Below are 18,517 nucleotides of genomic sequence, written 5' to 3'. Positions count from 1 at the left end.
TACTTCGTAGTGCCATTTTGAGTTGAGTGGACTTTGTGGGTGGCCTCCAATAAACCCTGCACGTACGGCAAGTGTCAGCCCTAAGTGTCTCTAAGCAAGCTTGTAATGACTGTGCAGCGTGGTATTTACAAGAAAAAACAGCTTCCCTTATTTTTAATTCAGAGAATGCAGGGGCATGGATGAACCCACACAGAAGGGAGGCAAAAGGCATATTGCCAGGGGCCATTCTTGGAGCAGTGTGATTTAACATTCTGTCCTCGGGGGATCAGGACAACAGCCACAAATGTCAGTTGGGGTTAACCAGTTAGGACATATGTCTTTAACAATGCCTGAAAGAGCTGTTTTATCCCAGGAATTTATAATGACCAAAGGGTGAAGGAGACCTAGTGGTGGAATGGTTAAGTATTTGGCGGCTAACGAGAAGGTCAGTGGTTTAAACCTGCAAGCCAAACTGTGGGAGAAAAGACCTGAATCTGCTCCTGTAAAGATTACAGCCTAGGAAACCCTATGGGACAGTTCTACTCTGCCACAACAAAAGGGTTAGTTGAGGAGGACAGATCAACATTGTGGAGTGAACTGCATGGTTGGCTTAAGCATGAATATATATAGTAAATAACCAACAGTGTTCAGGGACCATCACCATGTGATTTTGGTGTTAACAATTCTCTAGGGAAGTGGTCCTCAACCAGGGGTGAATTTGCCCTCCAGGCGACATTGGAGATGTTTTTGGTTGTCACACCTGGAGGATGGGGTGAGTGCGGCTGCATCTAGTGGGCAAAGGCCAGGGATGCTGTTAACCATCTTACACAGAGAGTCCTCCTCTTCCTACATCAAAGAGTGATCCCATCCAAAGCATCAGTAGTGCTGAGGCTGAGAAAGCCTGCTCTAGGTACTGGTGAACCATTAACCTGGAGTCATGAGAGCAAAGCACTTGTGCCCTTCAAAACCCTCTTCCCTCCCTGCACCCATCATCCTTTGGTCCACCTTGATTCCAGTTGCCATTTAGTCAATTCCAACTCAAGGCGTTCCATGTGTGTCAGAGTAAAACTGTGTCTGTAGGGTTTTCAGTGGCTGATTTTTTTGAAAGTAGGTAACAGGGCTTCAGAGTGGTTGGAACAGGTTCAGTCATGGCTGATGAAGTGAAACTGGAACAGACTCGAATTGTAAAAATTTGGGTGACCTGGAACCATAATTGGAATGGGAAAAATTATGGGTCAAAGCCCTGCAACGGGAGACTCAGAATGAGGCACAGTAAGCCCTTTCAGGAGCCTGGTGTGTGAGACTGGGTTATTGCTAGGGACTCAGAAGAGCGATATGCATTCAAAGTGGTGTGGTCAGTCACCTCTTTGAGCGGCATACCTCTGTTTCTGACTCTATGCAATATCTGGTGGGCAAGAGATTTGGTTGCTATGCAACAAGAATGCTGCCCTTGTTTTCTAAGAGGAGGATTAAGTTTCTAGCAGGCCTTCAACCTGTAATTTTTCCCATTCCGATTATAGTTCCAGTTCACCTAAATTTTAAAAATAAGGATCTGTTCCGGTGTTACTTCCTTGGCCATAATCAAACCAGGAAGAACCAGTAAGCAGTCCTGGTAGAAGCCCTGGTAGATAGTCAGGCCTTTCTTTCTTCCTTTTTGTTTTTGAAGAAGTTAGGTTTATTATTTGTTGCAGTGAGGAGGAACACACACCATGGAGGAACAAGGGGGCATCTTAGTAAGAGGTTGTTACATAGGATTTGGGTTTGTTTTAGGTGATTTGGGGGAAGGTTTAAGAATGTGAAGCTTTATTCTGGATTGGATGTTATTAGGAAGTGGGTAGATTTTATGATTGGGTATCTTAATAAATGTTATCTATAGGAAGGGCAGAGTAAAGTGAGGTTAAAGCTGTAATTGATAATCACTCACATTAGATGAGAGGGGGATATTTGGTAATTTACGGCTAGGGCAGCGCTCATGTTTTGTCTGTGTTCAAAGATGATTATGAAGCAGTGCTTTTTTTTCTTATAGATCATGATCAAATATTGGCCTTGTCTGATATCAATGTTCTAAAATGGTTTGTTTAACAAGAGAGCAGCAAGATTCAGCTATGAATGGTGGACCAGCACCTAGAACACCAAGGTGTAGGTTATGGTACCAACTCAGCTGATCAGTGTCAGCAAAACAAACCAGATCATTGCTCTCAAGTCAATTCTGACTCATGGAGACCCCATGTGTTACTGAGTAAAGCTGCTCCATAGGGTTTTCTTGGCTGTAATCTTAATGGAAGCAGATCACCAGGCTTTTCTTCCCATTGCTGCTGTGTGAGTTGGAATTGTCAACTTTTAGATTAATAGTCAAGCCCAAATGGTTTGCGCCATCCAGAAACCTTTTTCAATGTGAGGGGCTGTTTTTCCCAACAGGTGGATTGGGAAAATAAGACATTAGAACAGTTACTGAGACTGCTAAATTTTGTCCATATTTCATAGTACACGTCCAAGGCTATTGTGGAAAAGGGATGAGTGTTAAAAAAAGAGAAAAATGAGGCTATATTAAGAAGGTTTGGCTAAGAAATTTTTCCTAATGCATGGGGTCAAACAAAGTCACATTGTGAAACTAAGCCTTGGGATAAACTTAAAGGATGAGACAAGGGTAGCTGGGTGAGGACTGTGGTGGACAAAGAAGGGTGAAAGATCTTTACAGAGGGATGGGACAACATGCTATAAACTGAGGACTGAAAGTTAATTTGTAGCTGTAGGGAATAAGTGGTTCAGAAAGCAAGTGAGACTAGGGATGTCCGTGTAGCCGCAGAGGTCAGTGACAGATCACAGAGGGTCTTATAAGCCCCGTGAAGGTGTTTCAGTTTTACTCTAAATGCAGCAGAAGCCACTGAGGTGATTTTATCTATAAAATATCTGTAAGCTTTTGTTTTATTAAAAAAACTTAAAAAAAATTATGCTTCAGGTGAAGGTTTATAGAAATAATTAATTTTCCATTCAATAGTTTATACACAAGTTGTTCTATAACATTGGTTGCAATTCCCACAATGTGTCAGCACTCTCCCCATTACCACCTTGAGTTCCCCATTTCCATCCACCTGGTTGTCCTGCCCCTTCCTGCCTTCTCATCTTTGCTTTTGGGTTAGATGCTGCCGGTTTGGTCTCATGTAGATGATTGTTCTAAGGAGCACTTTCCTCATGAGTTGTTATTGTTTTTTTTATAAGCCTTTTATTTGGTTGAAATGTGCTCTCTGGGAATGGCTTCAGTGCCAAGTTAGAAGGGTGTCTAAGGGCCATAGTCTTGGGGGTTCCTCCAGTCTCTTTAAAAAAAAAATAAAATAGTGCTATGGGGTCGTTTCCGACTCACAGCGACCCCATAGTGTTTCCTAGGAGCGCCTGGCGGACTTGAACTGCCGACGATTTGGTTAGCAGCCTTCCAGTCTCTTTAGGACCAGTAAATCTGGTCTTTTTTTATGAATTTGAACTTTGTTCTACATTTTTTTCCCCACTCTAACCAGGATCGTCTATTGTGATTGATGTTGTTGTTGTTAGGTGCCGTTGAGTTGGTTCTGACTCATAGCGACCCTATATACCACAGAATGAAACACTGCCTGGTCCTGTGCCACCCTCACAATCGTTGTTATGCTTGAGTCCATTGTTGTAGCCACTGTGTCAATCCATCTCATTGAGGGTCTTCCTCTTTTCCACAGAGCCTGTACTTTACCAAGCATGATGTCCTCCTCCAGGATCCTTCCTGATAACACATCCAAAGTATGTAAAACAGTCTCTCCATCCTTGCTTCTAAGGAGGATTCTGGCTGTACTTCTTCCAAGATAGATGTGTTTGTTCTTTTGGTGGTCCATGGTATATTCAATATCCTTCATTAACACCACAATTCAAAGGAGTCAATTCTTCTTTGGTCTTCCTTATTCATTGTCCAGCTTTCACATGCATATGGTGTGATTGAAAATACCATGGCTTGGGTCAGGTGCACCTTAGTCTTCAAGGTGACATCTTTGCTTTTCAACACGTTAAAGAGGTCCTTTGTGGCAGATTTGCCCAATGCAATGCATCTTTTGATTTGACAGCTGCTTCCATGAATGTTGATTGTGGATCCAAGTAAAATGAAATCCTTGACAACTTCAATCTTTTCTCCATTTATCATGATGTTGCTCATTGGTCCAGTTGTGAGGATTTTTGTTTTCTTTATGTTGGGGTGTAATCCATACTGAAGGCTGTGTTCTCTGATCTTCATCAGTAAGTGCTTCAAGTCCTCTTCACTTTCAGCAAGTAAGGTTGTGTCATCTGCATAAGGCAGGTCGTTAATGAGTCTTCCTCCAATCCTGATGCCCCGTTCTTCTTCATATAGTCCAGCTTCTCGGATTATTGCTCAGCATACAGATTAAATAGATATGGTGAAAGAATACAACCCTGATGTACACCTTTCCTGACTTTAAACCACTCAGTATCCTCTTGTTCTGTCAGAACAACTGCCTCTTGATCTATGTAAAGATTCCTCGTGAGCACAATTAAGTGTTCCTGAATTCCCATTCTTCACAGTGTTATCCATAGTTTGTTATGATCACACAGTCGAATGCCTTTGCATAGTCAATAAAACACACGTAAACATCCTTCTGGTATTCTCTGCTTTCAGCCAGGATCCATCTGACATCAGCAATGATATCCCTGGTTCCACGTCCTCTTCTGAATCCAGCCTGAATTTCTGGCAGTTCCCTGTCGATATACTGCTGCAGCCGTTTTTGAATGATCTTCAGCAGAGTTTTGCTTGCGTGTGATATTAATGATATTGTTGTATAATTTCCACATTCGGTTGGATCACCTTTCTTGGAAATAGGCATAAATATGGATCTCTCCCAGTCAGTTGGCCAGGAAGCTGTCTTCCATATTTCTTGGCATAGACGAGTGAGCACCTCCAGTGCTGCATCTGTTTGTTGAAACATCTCAATTGATATTCCATCAATTCCTGGAGCCTTGTTTTTTGCCAATGCCTTCAGAGCAGCTTGGACTTCTTCCTTCAGTATCATCGGTTCCTGATCATATGTCACCTCTTGAAATGTTTGAACATTGACTGATTCTTTTTGGTATAATGACTCTGTGTGATCGATAGTCAGGCCTTTATTCCGAGGTGCCTTTGGGTGGACTCAAACCACCAACCTTTCAGTTAGCGGCCAAGCTCGTTAGCCATTTGCACCACTCAGAGGCTATTACAAGGTTGCATAGCAGAGAATAGCATCAGCTTTGGGGGCTAGATAAGTCTGGGTTAAAATTCACTCTAATGCCTTCAGGTTGGGTGCCTTTGGGACAAATTACTTAATCTCTCTAAAGCTGAATTTTTCTTTTTTATTTCAAAGTATGGAGACTATATTCCTTACCTCCCTGGGTGGTAATGAGGAGGGAACTTATGTAAATTTATCAGTTCTTAATAACCATTATTTTTCTCATCACACATCCTTGTTTGTGATTACTCGAAGTTCAGTTTTTCCACCTTTAAACATTACCTCAGAAATTTAGTTTTATTGCAGAAAATTTGGAAAAAAAAGATAAGCAAGCAGGAAGAAAAAGAGAAATCCCTTGTATTCTCACTCCTCAGATATCACTGTTGTTGCTTTTTGTGGAGATATTGTCGTTAGCTGTTGGCGAGTTGACTCCAACTCATGGTGATCTTCATACAAAAGAAGGAGATGTTACCCTGTCCTGCGCCATCCATTACGATCACTGGTATGCTTGAGTCCATTGTTGCTGCCACTGGGTATTTTGAGTAACTTCCAACCTAACGGACTCACCATTCAGCACTGTATCAGACAACAGTCTGTTGTAATCCATAGGGTTTTAATGGTTAAGTTTTGGAAGTAGATTGCCAGGCCTTTCTTCCTAGTCTGTCTTAGTCTGGAAGCTCTGCTGAAACCTGTATACCATGGGTGACCCTGCTGGCATTTGAAACACTAGTGGCATAGCTTCCAGCATCATAGCAGCAGACAAGCCATCACAGTATGACAAACTGACAGATGGGCGGTGGTTTGTGAATATATTTCTAGACTTTTTCTCTGCGTGCGTGTATGTGTGTTCACGCTGTGTATATTGGTTAGTGACTTGCTTTCTAGACTTAATGATGTATTTTAGGAACATCTTTTTCCATGTCAATAAATATAGATTGACATCACCATTTTTAAAAGCTTCCTAATGTTTTATTGTATCAATGAAACATAATTTATTCAATCGATCTCTTATATTCTTGGACACTTATGTTGTCAAGGTTAGGCTTTAAAGCCCAGAGAACGTCCCAGGCTGCACGGAGTCCCTGTTTTGTAGTTGTAGAACACCAGCCTTTTCTGTGCCCATTTGCTACTGCTTAAGCAAGTACCATGTAGTTAATGTAGGAGGGCATTTCTCTCCACGGAATACCCGTTCTCTGTTTCCACTCTTTCTGAACAGCCTGCTCCCGCTTTGTGGGGGAGATGGTAGAGTTAACCCTCTTTTCTTTTTGTGATGCAGCATAACAGAGTGGTTCAAAGCTCAGGCTCTGGAGTCAGGTTGCCCAGGTTCAAATCCCAGTTCCCCAGCTTGGGGCATAGGACCATCAGACCTATCTAAGCCTCAGTTTCCACATCTGTAAAATGGTGAGGCCAGTTGTGCTTACCATAGAATTGTTCTGAGAATTAAAAGAGGTAGGAGTATGTCAGATATATAGTGCAATGCCTGGCACATGGTAAGTCGCCACTACACTTTAAGTATTATTAAGCTCATTTACTTTGGATATGTCATCGAGAAAGACCAATCACTAGAAAAGGACATCATATTTGGTAAAGTAGAGGGTCAGCAAAGATGAGGGAAACCCTCAATGGGATGGATTGACACAGTAGCTGAAACAATGCATTGGAGTTTCTAAAGCTGATATGCAGTGGAACTGAGTGCTCCCTCTGCCCAGCTCCGAAGGCTCCGCATGTCCAGGGTGACCCCAGGAGCCCCTCTACTGCTTGCTTGTCTAGAAGCTTTCTCTGGCCTTGCTTGTCCTCTGACCTGAGGCTCAGGCAGCTCATTGTGCCTATTCATGCCGCAGCTGGGCCACCAGAGGCCAGTGCTTTGAGGGTAGGTATATAGAGTATCCATTCACACAAAGTAAGGTGGTCAGCTGGTGAGACCCTCTGTACTGGTGCAGGCCATCACTTGGCACTTTCTTGGTATACACCTGCTTAGACAACCTTCTGGGATGTGGCTTTGGGTGATGGCCCTATTCAGGGTCCTTTCTGCTAGTCTTTCTTCCCAGTTCTTCCAGTTCCCACCCATAGCCACAAAAGCCCTATTATCCTTTTTTTTTTTCCTGTCACAATGGGACTCAGGACCCAATTTGTGAGTTGTTGTCGGATCAGCTCTGGCTCATGGTAACCTTATGTATAACAGAATGAAATGTTGCCTGGTCCTGTGCAACCTTCATGATCATTGCTGTTTGAATCCGTTGTTGTGGCTATTGGGTAGTGCTCCTCTTCCAGCACTTTATCAGACAGTATTCTGTTGTGATCCATAAGGTTTTCATTGGATAATTTTTGGAAGCAGGTTGCCAGGCCTTTCCTCCTAGTCTGTCTTAGTCTGGAAGCTCTGCTGAAACCTGTCTGTCATGGATGACCCTGCCAATATTTGAAATACTGGTGGCATAGCTTCCAGCATCACAGCAACAGACAAGCCACCAAAGTAGGACAACTGACAGATGGGTGGTGGCAAAACCCCATTAGGGAGGGTAGAATCATGCTTTAGATTGGAGCTCCAAACTATGAGTAACAAGAAGCTTACCTGTCTCATGTGGACCTGGTTGGTGACTTAGAGGCACCATGCTCTGTTTTTCAAGTAGCAAACAACAACAACAAAAAACTCAAACAGCAATACCAAAAACCACATTGAATTGTCGTACTGAAAAAGATCAACTACTCTTATCCTCCATACTTGCTCTGCCTTCTCACCCTCAGGGAGTGAGAATGACCGCTCATCCTCTGTCACTTCCACTCTCATCCTTAAGGCTATTTTTGTTTTCGTTTCTGAAAATGTGCTCAGTGTTACAGAGCCATTAGCCAGCTATAAAGACAGAAAAAATTCGCCATGATACTACTGTCATCCCTGACAAATTAAACTATTTTTAATTTTTTCCATATTCCCTTCCAGCTTTTGTCCCTATGAACATATAATTTAAATAGCTGTAATCATAGTGTAGCTATCATTTTGTGTTCTACATTTTTCCACTTAGCATTAATTATATCATAAGCATTTTTTCCATGTTGTTGCAAAGTCATCGTAATTATCATTTTTAATGACTGCATAGGAATTCACAGAGGGGGAGCATATTACTTAACCCTTTCTCGATGGCAAGGCCTTTCGTGACTGCTTTGGTGTTCTATTTTGCCTTTGGAGTTGCCCTTGATGTTGATGTCATGTCCATCTGCTTTCCTCTGGGTAAAGACGGTGGGGAAGGAGGAGTAAGCAGGCCAAGTTAAGAGACACCCACTTTGCACACATTCATAGCTGAAGACTCCTAAAGGCAAGAGTGGGAAGCAAACCTGGCCTTGTCCTAATTGTTGTTAGGTGCTGACCGGTTGATTTTGACTTATAACAACCCCATGTGACAGAGTAGAACTGTCCCACAGGGTTTTCAAGGCTTTGATCTTTATGGGAGCAGATTGCCAGGTCTTTCTCCTGAGGAGCTGCTGGTGGGTTGAAACCACCAACCAGCAGCTCCTTGGGAGAACTGCTTAACTGCGCCACCAGGGCTCCTTTTGTCTGGTTTAGACTCTACATTAATGGCTATTTTTAAGAAGACTGTTCTTTGGAATGACTGTCAATGCCTGTAAGACAGGTGGTTGTAGAAACTGATTGAGAAAACAAATTTAACCTGTCTGTTTTAACTTTCCTAGCTATCAATATGAACTCCCAAGTGCTACGTTAAATTCTAAACACATAGGTGAAATTTTTATTGATGAAATATTTAGTGTTGATTAGGATTCCAACTATGACCAAAAAAAACCTGTTGCCGTCCAGTTGAGATTCCAGCTCATAGCTGACCCTACAGGACAGCCTAGAATTGCCCCATAGGGTTTCCAAAGAGCAGCTAGTGGATTCAAACTGCCAACCTTTTGGTTAGCAGACGAACTCTTAACCACTTCACCACCAGGTCTCCTATACTATGATAGCATTTCTTAAAATGTGTTCCATGAGCACCAGACTTACAAGAGGCTCTGGTCACAAAGATTCCTTGACAAAAAAAAAAAAAATGTTTGGAAAACAGTGCTTCAGGCTAGATACCCTTCTCGGATATTCCCAGTACATGTTAAAATATTCAATGCTCTCAGAATTCATACAGGAAGGACAGTTGCTTAACTTTGGCTGACCCAGTGTTTCCCAAGGCCACAAGGCCCTTTTGTCATATGGTACTGTATTAGTTTCCTAGGGCTGTCATACAAATTGGCACAAACTGAGTGAATTAAAACAACAAAAATTTATTCTCTCGTAGTTCAGGAGGTCAGAAGTCTGAAATCAAGATTTCAGGAGGGTTGGTGTCTTCTGGAAGCTCTGAGGGAAAAACCTTCCCACGTCTCTTTCTTAGCTTCTGGTGGCTTCAGTAAACCTTGGCATTCCTTGGCTTGCAGATGTATCACTCCCATCACTGCCTCCATCTTTACATAGCCTTCTTCTCTGTGTCTCTGTGTGTCCTTTTCTGTCTCTTATGAGGACACCAGTCATGTATGTAGGGCTCACCCTAGTCTACTATGGTCACATCTCAGTGCTTCCCTTAATTTCATCTGCAAAGACCCTATTTCCAAATAAAGTCCCATTCTGAGGTTCTGGGTGGACGTGAGTCTTTGGGGGACACTATTCAACCTATTGTTGATACTTTTATTCATCAGAGTATAGTGAGGGAATTCTCCGTTTCAAAGAGGACTTCATATAGACATCTAGTTTAAAAAGTGTTGGGAGAGCGGAAGAGCCCAAAAGGTGTCATGACCCAGAGATTAGCCATCGCAGGAGGTATCTACAACCCCAAATGGTGGCCATGGTGTTGCTAGAGCCTGGGAGCACACTTATGTGTACATTCCTGGGGGTAACTCACAGGGTGCTGGAAACACCGAGGGAGATGCAGAACGTAGTGGGACATGGCGGGTGGTGGGACTAATGAGGAGGTGCTGAGCACTGGTGCTGGGATTCAGGAAGAGGCCCGGAGTGAAACTTTAAGACACGGAGATTATTCTGGATTATCTGAGAGCCTAATTTCATCACATGAACCCTGAAAAGTAGAAGAGAAAGGCAGAAAGGGAAGTCAGATTCAAAGCACTAGAAGGAGTTGATGTTCTATTGATGGCTTTCAGGATCGAGGGGGCCATGAGCCAAGGAACGTGGGTGGCCCCTAGAAGCTGAGAACAACCTTTGGCTGACAGCCAGCAAGGAAACAGGGACCTCAGCCCTATAGCCTCATGGAACTGAATTCTGCCAACAACCTGAATGAATCTGGAAATGGATTCTCCTCCAGAGTCTCCAGACAAGAGCCCAGGTCTGCCAACACCTTGATTTTGGCTTTGTGAGACCCTAAGCAGAGTATCCAGCTGAGCCTACTGATCTTCCGACCTACAGAACTGTGAGACAATAAATGGGTGTTGTCTCAAGTCCCTAAGTTTGTGGTACATTGTTAGGACAGCAAGAGAAAATTAATACACCCTCCTACCTTCTGATCATCTGCCAGTCCTTCTCGTTTGCAAAATCTAACAGGAAGCCCATTGGCAAGGGGCTCTGGGAAATACACTTTGTGGGGGGTCCCTGCACCCCTATAATTCAACACAAAAGAGTGGCAGTGAATGCTAAAAGCACAGAGGTGAAATTCTAGCACAGCATCTGTTAACATTTGGTGGGATGAATATTAGGAAAACCACTTCGGGAATTCTGACTTATGATATAGTAGAGTTGGACTTTTTAAACGAGTACTTTGAGATGTTCCTTAAAAAGAAAGAAGATGATATATTTATGCCCATCTTACGAGACTGTCATAAGGGGCACAGCAGGGTGTCGTGGAGAAAGTACCCACAGACAGGAGTTCTAGTCCCGGCTCTGCCACTAATTTGTTGGTGGGCTTTGTACTTGCTTACCTCCCAGGGTCTCTGCTTCCTCTTGTGTGGAGTGAAGGGAGCTGACTAAAGTGCCTTTCGGGCCTTGTCTAGCTTTAAAATTCTGCTACTTGGAGAATAATCTTACTCTTAAATGATTGTGGATTCTATTCAAATGATTGTAGTCATATTTATGATTGATTTGATGCTGAACTCTTGATCAGCGACAGAACTCCCAATCACGGGGTTGTTGCTAAGGGGATTTATGATTCAGTTTGCAATGAAATGCTCACCAATATGGGCAAAACCGATCAATTCAATAATGATAATCAAACCAACGGGCCTACAATATGGGCAGGTGTACTGGGTTGCATAACATCCCCCCAAAATCCATGTTCACCTGGAACCTCAGACTGTGAACTTCTTTGGAAATAAGGTCTTTGTAGATGTCGTTCGTTAGGTTAAAATGAGATCACCAGACAAGGATGCCCTTTATCACCGCTCTTATTCAACATCGTGCTAGAAGTCCTAGCCAGGGCAATTAGGCTAGACAAAGAAATAAAAGGCATCCGGATTGGCAAGGAGGAAGTAAAATTATCTCTATTTGCAGATGACATCATCTTATACACAGAAAACCCTCAGGAATCCTCCAGAAAACTACTGAAACTAATAGAAGAGTTTGGCAGAGTCTCAGGTTATAAAATAAACATACAAAAATCACTTGGATTCCTCTACATCAACAAAAAGAACATCGAAGAGGAAATAACCAAATCAATACCATTCGCAGTAGCCCCCAAGAAGATAAAATACTTAGGAATAAATCTTACCAAGGATGTAAAAGACCTATACAAAGAAAACTACATAGCTCTACTACAAGAAATTAAAAAGGATATATTTAAGTGGAAAAACATACCTTGCTCATGGATAGGAAGACTTAACATAGTAAAAATGTCTACTCTACCAAAAGCCATCTATACATATAATGCACTTCCGATCCAAATTCCAATGTCATTTTTTAAGGTGATAGAGAAACAAATCACCAATTTCATATGGAAGGGAAAGAAGCCTCGGATAAGCAAAGCATTACTGAAAAAGAAGAAGAAAGTGGGAGGCCTCACTCTACCTGATTTCAGAAGCTATTATACAGCCACAGTAGTCAAAACAGCCTGGTACTGGTACAACAACAGGCACATAGACCAATGGAACAGAATTGAGAACCCAGATATAAATCCATCCATGTATGAGCAGCTGATATTTGACAAAGGCCCAGTGTCAGTTAATTGGGGAAAAGACAGTCTTTTTAAGAAATGGTGCTGGCATAACTGGATATCCATTTGCAAAAAAATGAAACAGGATCCATACCTCACACCATGCACAAAAACTAACTCCAAGTGGATCAAAGACCTAAACATAAAGACTGAAATGATAAAGATCATGGAATAAAAAATAGGGACAACCCTAGGAGCCCTAATACAAGGCATAAACAGAATACAAAACATTACCAAAAATGACGAAGAGAAACCCGATAACTGGGAGCTCCTAAAAATCAAACACCTATGCTCATCTAAAGACTTCACCAAAAGAGTAAAAAGACCACCTACAGACTGGGAAAGAATTTTCAGCTATGACATCTCCGACCAGCGCCTGATCTCTAAAATCTACATGATTCTCTCAAAACTTAACCACAAAAAGACAAACAACCCAATCAAGAAGTGGGCAAAGGATATGAACACACACTTCACTAAAGAAGATATTCAGGCAGCTAACAGATACATGAGAAAATGCTCTCGATCATTAGCCATTAGAGAAATGCAAATTAAAACTACGATGAGATTCCATCTCACTCCAACAAGGCTGGCATTAATCCAAAAAACACAAAATAATAAATGTTGGAGAGGCTGCGGAGAGATTGGAACTCTCATACACTGCTGGTGGGAATGTAAAATGGTACAACCACTTTGGAAATCTATCTGGCGTTATCTTAAACAGTTAGAAATAGAACTACCATACAACCCAGAAATCCCACTCCTCGGAATATACCCTAGAGAAACAAGAGCCTTCACACAAACAGATATATGCCCACCCATGTCTATTGCAGCTCTGTTTACAATAGCAAAAAGCTGGAAGCAACCAAGGTGTCCATCAACGGATGAATGGGTAAATAAATTATGGTATATTCACACAATGGAATACTACGCATCGATAAAGAACAGTGACGAATCTGTGAAACATTTCATAACATGGAGGAACCTGGAAGGCATTATGCTGAGCGAAATTAGTCAGAGGCAAAAGGACAAATATTGTATAAGACCACTATTATAAGATCTTGAGAAATAGTATAAACTGAGAAGAACACATACTTTTGTGGTTACGAGGGGGGGAGGGAGGGAGGGAGCGAGAGGGTTTCTTATTGATTAATTAGTACATAAGAACTGCTTTAGGTGAAGGGAAGGACAACACTCAATACATGGAAGGTCAGCTGAATTGGACTGGACCAAAAGCAAAGAAGTTTCCGGGATAAAATGAATGCTTCAAAGGTCAGCGGAGCAAGGGCAGGGGTTTGGGGACCATGGTTTAAGGGGACTTCTAAGTCAATTGGCAAAATAATTCTATTATGAAAACCTTCTGCATCCCACTTTGAAATGTGGCGTCTGGGGTCTTAAATGCTAACAAGCGGCCATCTAAGATGCATCAATTGGTCTCAACCCACCTGGAGCAAAGGAAAATGAAGAACACCACGGCCACACGACAACTAAGAGCCCAAGAGACAGAAAGGGCCACACGAACCAGAGACCTACATCATCCTGAGACCAGAAGAACTAGTTGGTGCCCGGCCACAATCGATGACTGCCCTGACAGGGAGCACAACACAGAACCCCTGAGGGAGCAGGAGATCAGTGGGATGCAGACCCCAAATTCTCATAAAAAGACCAGACTTAATGGTCTGACTGAGACTAGAGGAATCCCGGCGGCCATGGTCCCCAGACCTTCTGTTGGCACAGGACAGGAACCATCCCCGAAGACAACTCATCAGACATGAAAGGGACTGGACAGTGGGTGGGAGAGAGATGCTGATGAAGAGTGAGCTAATTATATCAGTGGACACTTGAGATTGTGTTGGCATCTCCTATCTGGAGGGGGGATGGGAGGATAGAGAGAGTGGGAAGCTGGCAAAATTGTCACGAAAGGAGAGACTGGAAGGGCTGACTCATTAGGGGGAGAGTAAGTGGGAGTACGGAGTAAGATGTATGTAAACTTATATGTGACAGACTGACTTGATTTGTAAATGTTCACTTGAACCTCAGTAAAAGTTAATAAAAAAAAAGATGAGATCACACTGGATTAGGGTGGGCCTAATGAGAGGAAGGAGATACACACCCAGAAACACAGATAACACAGGAAGAAGGCCATCTGACAATGGAGGCAGAGATTAGAGTGACGCAGCTACAAGCCAAGGAATGCCAAGGAGCGCTGGCAAGAGTCAGAAGCTAGGAGAGGGGCATGGAACAGACTGTCCCTCGGAGCCTACAGAGGGGACCAAGTTTTGGTCCCCTGAACTGTGAGAGAATAAATCTTTGTTGTTTTAAGCCACCCAGTTTGTGGTAATTTGTTATGGCAGTTCTAAGAAACAAATTGTTGTTATTGTTAGCTGCTGTTGCGTCAGTCCCTGACTTACGGCTTCTCCATGCACAGAGGAGCGAAGCACTGCCTGATCCTGCGCAGTTCAGTCCATTCCCAAGATCAGCTGCTGATCAGACCGTTGTGATCCATAAGGTTTTCACTGGCTGATTTTCGGGAGTAGATTGCTGGGCCTTTCATCTTACTCTGCCTTAGTCTGGAAGCCCAGTGAAACCTGTTCAGCATCATAGCAACATGCAAGCCTCCACTGACAGACAGGTGGTAGCTACGCATGAGGTGCACTGGCCAAGAATTGAACCTGCTTCTCTTGCCTGGGAGGTGAGAATTCTACCACTGAACCACCTCTGTCCCATAGGAAACCAGTACAGCTGGCTTAAGATAGATTTTCATTATAAAACAACTTGGTGATACTGCGTTACCTCTGTGCTGGTTATTGGGCTACAAATTACAGCAATGAATTGGGTCACCTCTGACCTCACCCACTGCCATCAAGTCGATTTTGACTCATAGCAACCCTATAGGACAGAGTAGAACTGCCCCATAGGGTTTCTAAGGCTGTAAACCTTAACGGAAGCAGATCGCCACATCTTTCTCCCGAGGAGCAGCTAGTGGGGTTTGAACTGCCAACCTTTCGGTTATCAGATGAGTGCTTAACCACTATGCCACCAGGGCTCCTTCTCTGACCTCGAGGAGCTTCTAATCTAGTTGAGGAGATGAACAGGAGGAAATGATTAGATGATAGGAATAAACAGAACCCTGTCGTAAGTCATAGATTTGCACCAGCTTCCTGTTGCTGGGTTTTTCATAAAGGAGGCCTTTCCTTTTATCTTTCTAGATCCGAGGGAGAGGCACAAACCCCAGCAGCAGTGGTGCAGAGCTGGGCTTTATTTGCCTTTGCTTGCTTTCCTGGCTCTCCCTGGGAACTGCTCCATGAAGCCGTGAGCGTCCTTCATGACAGTTTCCTGTAGGGGGAAGTGTAACTTGCCACCCACCTTGAGCAGGTTGTCTTTTGAGGCATTTGAAAGTAAAACAAAGTACCCTGCCATTAATGGAAAGCTAGAATTTTCTGTCCGTTTGTGCTTCTGACAGTTTGGTTGATGCTGTCACTGGCTGTGTGTGCGCCTTTTCACAAAGACTTTTTAGCTTGTTAACCAGAAGCATCCCTGGGTGGATTAATTCCTAGGCCTCCTTTTTGACATGCTCTTTGCTGGCGCCAACAAAGCATTGACGCCGTGTTCTCTATACAGCCCTGGTTTGGGGGTGTTGCCTTCTAAGAACCCACACATCTGCACAGGTGGCTGAAAATTTCATTTTGCACCTGGGTGTTCAGGGGTCACGGAGATACAGCCTCTGAGCTCAAAGCCACTTTGATGTTAGAAGCACCTTTATGAGTAGCACGTTCAATGTTTCTTTTTCTTTCCAAGGAGTCTGTGTGGTTTTGGAAACTTTCAAAATGTGGCATGGGGCAAATTTTGCCTTATCGGTTGTAAGGCCGCTGGCTCTCTGTGACGGTGTAGAATTGCAGGCAGCTGCTTGGGACTGAATCCTGATTCTAACATTTCTTTGGACAAGTTGATTAACCTCTCTGAAGTGACTTGCCCAAGTTCACAAGGTTGGTCTTACCGTTCCCTCCTTCGCCAGGGCTTTTTCATTGCACCCCCTAACTCCCAGGGCGGGAGACAAACGAGTCTTCTAATTTTCTGGAAGACAATTTTTTTCCTCTCCGCTTCTAATATAAACCCCCCCCGCCCCCGCCACCAGAGATACTACATGGAAATCTGTTTTGCAAAGGAAAGAGCATTTCGTTATACAAACGGAAGAAATCATTTTTATGACTACTTGAAAGGTTAACGTCTAGCTAATCACAAATAGTTTCCGATAGTAGGTTCTCTGACAAGGCAGGCACACGATGACTTTAACCCGTCTCCTTTTCGGCATCCCCACTGCACAATGTCAAAGAACGCCCGCCGCCGCCACAATAAAACCCACGCCCTCTGCCACCTCCCCTTCCATCTGGTGAGACCGTGGGGTGAAATCACAGTGTGTCAAACAGACTGTAAACGTTTGAGCTGCTTTCCCTCAACTTTCGGGAGGGCTTCTTTGGGATGACAGGGGGACAAAGGGTTGCAGTGTAAATTACCATGCAAATTGCCACAGTGTTTGAATTTATGACACCTTTGCCTCCCACAGCTCAATGAACCTGAGCTCTCCTGACTCCCACCCTATGGAAGGAGAGATGCGAAGTAACTTCCAGAGCTGAACCGCTGAACCACCTAAATAGCCCCATATGCGTGGCTCCAGAGAGCTCCTGGAAACACACTTCGGCGGCTGCTAAAAATCTGACAACACAAATAGAGTATGCCTTAAGGTCTTTCCTTTGCTGACCTTTTAGCGGGTTTCCTCTGGAAACGCCTGTCTGCAGCGTGATACTGTGAGTATGTCTTGGAGGTGCAGCACTGTCAGCCATATTTAGATAGGGGAAGTAGATGCTGAGTTTTCCTTTCTTTTTCCATTCCCCTCCCGCCTACCCTCGTTTCTTTCTTCCTGTAAAACTGTAAGATAATAAATTTGCATTGTTTCAAGCCACCACATTTGTGGTAATTTGTTACAGCAGCAATAGGAAACCAATACACTTGTCCAAGGCCACATAGTCAGTGGTAGAGGTGGGATTTGAACCCAGGTCAGGCTGACTCCATAGACTCAAACATATAATGCTGTCATCATCGTTAGCTCTGTTGACCTGTCCCATGCAATAGTCCTTGGGTCCATTGCTCCTCTCTCCTCCCATAGTCCTTGTCCAGACTTTAACCACCCTGCCCCTAAATTTTTATTAAAGGACGATTAGTCATATAGGAGACAGCGACTGGGGTTAGGAGGCTGGATGGTAGTGAAAACAAGAATTCCCATTTATTGGGCTCCTACAATAAACGTTACTGGGTTTAATTCTCACAACCTCCTTGGAAGGCAGGGACTATTATTATCCCTGTTTCATAATTGAGGAAACTGAGGCCAAGAGAGGTTAAGTAACCTGCCCAAGTTCACACAGCTAGTAAGTGGCAGAACTGGGGCTTAAACCTATGTTTCTCTGATGCCAACGTTTTTGAACTCTCACTTCACCACTTCTCAAGAATCTTCATTCCAGAATGAAGAACACCAAAGACACATGGAAAATATAAGCCCAAGAGACTCCATCAGTCTGAGACCAGAAGAACTAGGTGGTGCCCGGCTACTGCCAATGACTGCCCTGACAGGGAGCACAACAGAGAATCCCTGATGGAGCAGGAGAAAAGTGGGGGGCAGATCTCAAATTCTAGTAAAAAGACCAGACTTAATGGTCTGACTGAGACTGGAAGGGCCCCAGATATCATAGCCCTCAGACTCTCTGTTAGCCCAAAACTAAAACCATTCTTGAAGCCAACTCTTCAGACAAAGATTAGACTGGACTATGAGACATAAAATGCTCCTTGCAAGGAGTGTGCTTCTTAGCTCAAGTAGACACATGAGACCATGTGGGCAGCTCCTGTCTGGAGGCGAGATGAGAAGGCGGAAGGGAACAGGAGCTGGTTGAATGGACACAGGAAGTACAGGGCAAAGAGGAGGAGTGTGCTGTCACACTATAGGGAGGGCAACTAGGGTCACATAACAATGTGTGTATAGGTAGGTTTTTGTATGAGAAACTGACCTGAATTATAAATTTCACTTAAAGCACACACACACACACACAAAAGAATCTTCATCCCAGCACAGCAGCAGCAGGAGAGGAAAGTGTTATACAAATTAGAGAGAACTGAAGCCTGAGGCTCCTTGTT

Source organism: Loxodonta africana, chromosome 6 (assembly GCF_030014295.1).
Source record: "Loxodonta africana isolate mLoxAfr1 chromosome 6, mLoxAfr1.hap2, whole genome shotgun sequence".
NCBI lineage: Eukaryota > Metazoa > Chordata > Mammalia > Proboscidea > Elephantidae > Loxodonta > Loxodonta africana.
The sequence above is the reverse complement of the archived record's forward strand: the minus strand, read 5'-3'. Positions refer to the sequence as shown.